Source organism: Crocodylus porosus, unplaced genomic scaffold (assembly GCF_001723895.1).
Source record: "Crocodylus porosus isolate Cpor-Errol unplaced genomic scaffold, CroPor_comp1, whole genome shotgun sequence".
Lineage (NCBI taxonomy): Eukaryota > Metazoa > Chordata > Crocodylia > Crocodylidae > Crocodylus > Crocodylus porosus.
This window is the reverse complement of record NW_017728913.1, coordinates 21,230,654-21,238,265: the sequence shown is the minus strand read 5'-3', so window position 1 is coordinate 21,238,265 and position 7,612 is coordinate 21,230,654.

The following is a 7,612-nucleotide window of genomic DNA, read 5'->3' as shown; positions in this document are numbered from 1 at the left end:
GTGTGTTCCACCTCTGGTTCAAAGCCAGGTCAACCTGGACACATAGTTGTGTCTCTTCCACACTGCCTTCTCAGATCACACACACACACCACCCCCTTCTCACCAGGTCTCTTGCATACTGCCTACCCAGGCCACACTCACTCAACTCTGCTCGAAGAGTTCCTCAGGATTTTTGCTCCACCCCTCAGTCAGCCCTGGTCTTCTGGGCCTCTCCCATAACCCTTACCTGAACAGGACTGAGCAATTGATCAACTACGGGCCTACTTCACCACTGGCCCCTCACCAGAATACTATGCCCCTCTCTTGGGCCACAACTCTGCCACTTACACTACTAGGGCCTGTTGTCTTCCACCCCTTAGGACTCAGCTACTCCATCCTGAGCTTAACTGCCCCCACCATTCTTCCCTGCAGCTCTCAGGGCCTGGGGTCTTACACCCCCTTGGGCTCAGGTTCTTCTTGGGCATGCCCAATACCCCCATGGGACTCAGTCACTCCTCATGAGCTTACCTGTCCCCCCCATAACTTGGGTAATCCACCCAAAGAGGGGAGCAGGGGTTTAGGTACCCCAACCTGCCTTACACTGGGGAGGTTCTCAGTCTTGGTATTTATATGGCCTTGCCCCTTCACAGGCAGGACCACCAGTCCTCCCTATCTTGGCAGGGTGCAGTTTAGGTCATGCCCAGGACCAAATAAGGCCTCCTGCACCCCCATAACCTCAACCTTACCTACAAGCTTTTCTTGGAGCCAGAGTTCAGCAGGGCAACATTTTGTCCCTGCTAGCTGATCTCACACTGCTCTGCTCTTATAACAGGGCTCTCCACAATGGCCACCAATATAGCCAATATAGCCAATGGCTCTCCAATATAGCCTCTCTCATCAACCACCTGGCAGCCTCCTGCTTCAGCCTTTAAAGTGACATACACCTGTCACAATTTACAAAAACTTCCTATCAAATATAGTACACAAAGCAAAAGGCAGTGCCACTGGTGCTTACATATGTTTTCCAAAATATAACCTGAAAGAAAATAGTATAGAAAGATAAAGATATAAAATAAAAAAAATCATTTTCTGGAAACTGTTTATGGCCAATGGTATTATTTCTTTTGAACCATGAGAATTGTCTTTGGAAAAATTAAACAGAAATCTCCATAGATTTCTTTATTAATTAGTGTGAACATCTCCTTTAAAAAAATAAACAATGAAAGGATTAAAAGTTAAGAATGTGTTTTTAAGTTACATGTTATAATTCAACATAATTTTCTGAACATCTCCTGATACTTCTTTATCTAGGTATTAATGGAGTTTGTACAGATTTAACTTTATAAAACAACATTTATTATAATCTTCTTAGCCATTCTTGCATCACTATAAACTCTTCGCAAGGACTTCAATCTCATAAAACACTCATGGCAAAGGCTTGGAGAGAACCTGCTTCTCCAGGTCGGTGGACAACTACCTTGACTATCTTTCCTTTTCCTCTGATCCCATGGATCATTTGCTTGGCATCTGCCATCACCTGTAATAAATGAAACGGGGATTTCACAGACAACAGTATCATATACTGCCCTGATTAATCTCTATTTATTGTGCACTGAATGAGACTAGGGTCCTATGGAAACATGGAATGAGATCCTGTAATTAGAAACTGTTCACTTAGTATATGCACAAGAAGATCAAATAAAAAGTTTCTCTGGGCGCATCTACAAGAGACACCAAATGCAGTGATTAATTATAGACTAATTCTACTGCACTTTAGTGTATCATAGTAAAAGCTATTGCATTAATGTGCAGTAGAATTATTCTACTATGCATTAGCATCACTTAAAAGGTGTGTGCCAGTGCTGCTATGCAGTAGCACATAGCTACTGCACATTTAGTTAGCACCTGTTATTACAGATACTAAACTTAATGCACCATAACTATGGTACATTAACACGTGTTTGTGTGCCTGCTGGCAACCTTGCTTGAAGCTTTTCCTAATTTGAGTGCTTGACCTTGCAATCCTCATAATGACTTTTCAATGTATTTTTATATGTCATTTCCTAGGCTTTCAGAATGCCAACTTATAAAAAGGGTTTAATAATGAGAAATGTTAGCCAATTAGAATTATATCTGGTTCTTCAAACCTTATATCATTTATAATAGAAACAGATTTTTAAAACCAGAAGAGAACATTATTGTCTACTTAATCTTCTTCACAAATAGCAAAAACAGGTAGAGACAGGAACAGATTGTATGTGTGTATGTGCACATACATGCATGTGTACATCTTGTTTACCCATGATTTTTTTCTTTTTCTGGTGAAATAGCATCCTTCTGAAATTTTGCTTTATATTGACTTCATGATCTTGCTCCTGCTTGGAAAACAGAAGCTTTATGTGTCTACAGTGAGTGAAATGAATATTAGCATCCCCATCCACTGATGTCTTCCTTTGAATCAGTTGATAGTTTACAACTACCTGACTCATTTTTGCACAGCAGACATCAGTTTCCATGGCTACTGCAAACAACAGAGGGCAGCAGGATGCTGGTAAGTTTGAGAAGTACAACAGCTATATATATTATTTTATGATATATCATTTTCCTCAAAACTTGTAAAAAACTTAGGATGCCAAAACCTGAAGTAGACTTCCTTCAAACAGATTTAAAATTCATGAGGAAAAAATATTTCAAAAATTGCTATACATATTTTTCCTTTCTTTACATACATAAGGGTATGAGGCAGGGTATATAAAGCCTCAGAATATTACTAGCTACTTATATTCTTTCTTAGGGTAATGTGAAATTCTGTTAATCCATTTACTAACACAGGACAAAGCTACACATGACTTGTCAGCTTTAAAAGCAGTAAGAAAAAGAAGAAAATTAATAGTAAAAACTTATCTTGTTACTGATCTGCTCTTATAATAATACCTCTATTCCTTGTCTCTGGCCAAGATGAATCCTAAGCCTTTTTTGCTCTTTCACTTGGCCTTCTTTTTTGAAACTCCCCTGGGTTTGGCTCATTCCCATTGCTTATTAACACAGCTACTTCAACCCTTTTATTGCAAAACTGTATTTTTTTTAATGCTGTCCTATCTTTAGCTTCACTATCTCCTTAGCTTCTGACACCACAGTCATTTCTTCCCCAAATAATGTAGGCTAGTTTGCATTTTATATGGTGCTAGTATGTATTTAGTACCCACAAAATGGGCAGGTGTGTTAATTAATACTAATGGTGGCAGTAATTGGCCATAATTTTATATGTGGTATTTTTATAGTAATAATCAGCTTTTGATGGAGGGACATAATTTAGCCTTTTATGACTTTATTATGTTTTTTCTTGAGTATATGGTACTAGTAGTAAAAGAACTACAATGGCTAGCGGTCAGTTTCCAGTTAGAGTTTAAGGTACTGATTTTGACCTATACATCCCAAACATCTTGCAAATTAGTGCTTCCTTGGGTTCAAACAGAAACTTCTAGCTGGATATTCTCCATGAGGGATCCTGAATTTTATAATTCATAACCCCCATTTGAAAATAGTACCAAATTGTTGACCTTCACATCACACAACAAAGCCAATCTGTTTACAGAACGTTTGGGAAAGAGGGTGTTCCAGGGTGTTGGGACTATGTGATAAAAAATAGTATTTGTGACTAGGATTAATTTTATTCTGTGCTGGGTCTCAAGAAGGTAGCTGATTTCACACAAATATATTCCTTCTTTTTATCAGATATAGAACATAAGAACATAAGAATTGCCATTTACTGTGTCAGACCACAAGTCCATCTTTCCCAGTATCCTGTGTCAAAAAGGGTGCATCTACACATACAGTTCATTCAAAGTAATAAACTCTGGAGCAGTTTGAGTGGGTGTAAACTATTCCTGGGTGAAGCGCCCACACATGTGCCTGGGACAGCAGCAATTTGAGCCAGGGCAGAGTAGTTTATGCTAGGGCAGGGAGTATGAATCAGCCCTAGGTTCTGAGTGGTGGCATCAGGCAGCATTGGGGCTGGCTGGGGCATGAGGGTGCTGAAAGTGCTAAGCCGTGGCTAGGCAGTAGGCAGATGTCGGGCCCCCTGGTGGCTGGGCTGACTAAGCACAATTTATGCCTGTGGTCAGTATTGTCTCATATGCTTAATAACAGTTAGTTTCCCTGCTGTAAGATAGTACTATCCCCAACAGTATTATCTTACAGTGGCGTTAATTAGTTTATTACAGTCTAAAAGTGTTGCATGTATAGATGGTGATGGTTTACTCTTCAATTAATTAGTCTACTCCACAGTTAAGTGCATGTGTAAATGAGGCCACAGTGGCAGAAAGTGGATTTTTACTTCCCTTGTAGTAGACACTGATTGAGACCTAGATGAAAACTTTTTAGCTAAAAAGCAATCCACATAAAAGGTGTCATATGAACCACAGAGGAAATGTTTTGGAGATCTGATAGAGTATGTAACACTTTGAACCATTCAGGGGTGTTTGACTCAAGCATTGCCGAAGTACTTCTCTATCTTAAAATCTTTCCATCAGTCTAGATACCTTATGTGAATGGTCAATAACATATGATATCCAAGTGTGAGCAGATTTATCAGTTCTTCTAAACTCATGTATCCCATTAACCATTAGTGACTTTAATGCAGCTGAGTAACGCCTTTTCCTTTTACCTGTGATGGCAGCAGGATGGAGCCTGCTCCACTTCCATGCACCCAGATCCAGCTCACATTCCCCTGCTGGACATAGATTGACTCGTGCAGCCCCTGAATACCAGGATACAACCCATGCACCCCCACCAGTCACCCCTAGTGCCTCCTCCACCCACAGCAACCTCTTGTAAGTCATGTCCAAAATGGGGTGGGCCTGAGGAGTTCAGGGATAGATCCAGTAAAGGACTTATGTAGCTAAACCAGGATTTAGACAAATTTGTGGCACATAAGTGGGACATTATGTCTAAAAAACCCTTTGCTTAGTTGTGGAATAATTCTAGAAATATCTGAATTCACTAGATGGCTCTCTGTGTCACTGCAAAATTTTCTAGGCACTTATGGTTTTGTCTTCATAGGCCCAAAACTGTCCTAGTCTAAGCCCCTTGATGCTTATCTCCTGACTGAGATCCAGGAATGTGGTAATTGTCTTACAAAAGTTCCAGAGAAGTTCAATCCAGTAGGCATCCACAGAACATTCTTAACACACACTGACTGGACCAGGCTCATCACAAAATGCATTTGTAGTAATTTAAATTTAAAAGTTATCTGAAAGAGGGTAAAAATGTTGTGGTACTGCCTACTTTTAATAAAATAACTTAGTCATGACAACCCAGAAAGTGAGCTTAGTCCTTTGTCATATCTCAGAGACTCAGTCCACATTTCTTTCATCCCAGATGACTACCCTAACAGCTAGATTATAGTCTTTTCTGGCTGGGGGCACCTCTCCATGTCCTTGCAAAGAAAGAAATTCAAGTTTCAGAGGGCCAGCTATTCAGCTCTTCTAAAAAATGACAGCAATTTTCCCACACAAAATTCCAGTTTTAATGAATCAGTGTTTTCCAACAAAAAAATTTTGTTGAAAAACTCCAGACAATCTCTAATAATTTCAAAGGGTTTATTCCAAATTCTTCAGTGTTACCAATAGCTGTTAGCATCCAAAGAGATTTTGTAGTAGTATTTACTGTATTTATCCTGGCAACAATGACTTCATCCTGGATTGTATTCATCCTGGCAATGATGTCTGAAAAATAAACTGCTCATTTTTGTGAGCAACACAAAGAGCAACATCCAGATGAGAAAATATTAGTACATCTGCCACTTATTTGGAAAGAGGCCAGCAAAGACATTGGCATATGTTAGAAACTTGCTTTGGCAGTTTCTGTTCATAAGACAATACGGACTAAGCTAAATCATCTTCATGTTTTTTAACAATGTCAATATGCACACCACATCCAGTATTAATAGGAGTTCCTGAATTCTAATACAAAATATCAAAACAGAAACCAACTCAGGTTGTATATTTTTCTTTACAAGTGTACATTACAAGAATGACTCAGACAATCTTGAGAATTGTTTTCTATGCCTAGAATCATAAATTTGCTAGCCTGAAGGGCACTTAAGTCATCGATCAAGGACTGCAGGATTACTACTCCATCCATTACTGCCCTGTGTGCTTTCAGTCTTAAATACATAAATGGACACTTTAAGTATATGTATTTGTGTTTGTTCCAGAAAAGAGATCAGCCACTCACAATAAGAACATTTCATCACTTCAGCAGATTTTAGAGGCTATTAAACTGTTTGCTTAGAATATGTGTAGCAACATCCATCACCTTTTAATTTTTGTCTTTGTTAGGATGATGTTTAATCAAAGTAAATGTATCACAGCAAAATCACCCTGAATGCCTGGCTTCTTACCAATGTTAACACTGATGATAGAAAGCATAATTATCTAGGCTATGGAAAAGCTTTCTTTTTTCTAAAGGCCATTAAGCTTTATCAATGTTATTTTTCAAAGGCAGTAATTCCTGAAACAAATAATCTGGGCAAATATAAAATTGAACTTGCATTTCCATTGCACCTGTCAGAGTCAAATAGCAAGTACAATGAAGGGCTCCAACAATGCGTGAAGAGTGAAATTCAGCCAGATGTGGAAAGCTAGTTCATGGTCTTCCATACCACTTAAACTGTTTGTTGAAGGTGTATGTGGATGATGTGGACAGAATGGCCTTTAGGTATGTGTCTGTACTTATGGCCCTGATGAATCACTACCCACACCATTGAAAAGGCAATGCACCAGCCCTACATAGGCCTGAATGTCAGGTCCCTGACACACATTACACTTAAGACATGAATAACTGGTTAACTGCATCTTTAATTGTGACCTGGCCACACATTCTTTCAAGTAATTACATGATAAAACCAGAAATAAGCAACAAAGTTATTACACAAAGTATGTGTAATAACTTTGTTTCTGGTTCCTAGTACATCTTTAATTTCATAGATTTTTTTCCATAGATTTCATAGATTTTCGGGGTCAGAAGGGACCTCAGTAAATCATTGAGTCTGACCTCCTGCCCAGGGCAGGAAAGAGTGCTGGGGTCAGATGACCCCAGCCAGGTGTTTTGTCCAGTCTCTTCTTAAAGACTCCCAAGGTAGGTGAAAGCACTGCCTCCCTTAGAAGCGCATTCCAAATTCTGGTACCCCTTACCATAAAGAAGTTCTTCCTAATGTACAGTCTAAATGTTCTGTGTCGGTTTCTGGCCATTGTTTCTAGTTACTCCAAGGGGCTCCCTAGTAAACTGAGTATCTTCTATTCCTTGCTGTCCCCCCCGTGACAAATCTGTAGATGGCCACCAAATCCTCTCTCAGGCTTCTCATATGGAGGCTGATGAGATCTAGGTCCCTCAACCTCTCCTCATGGCACCTATCCTGCACGCCCCTAATTTTATGAGTGGCCCTCCTCCAGACCTTCACAAGGTTATCCACATCCTTCTTGAAGTGCATGTTCAAAAAATTAAACATGTTTTTTGTTTGTTTGTTTGTTTTTTATAGATTTCATTGACATCAGGGCTGGAAGGGACCTCGAGAGATCGAGTCTAGCCCCCTGCCCAAAGGGCAGGAAGTCAGCTGGGGTCATAGGATCCC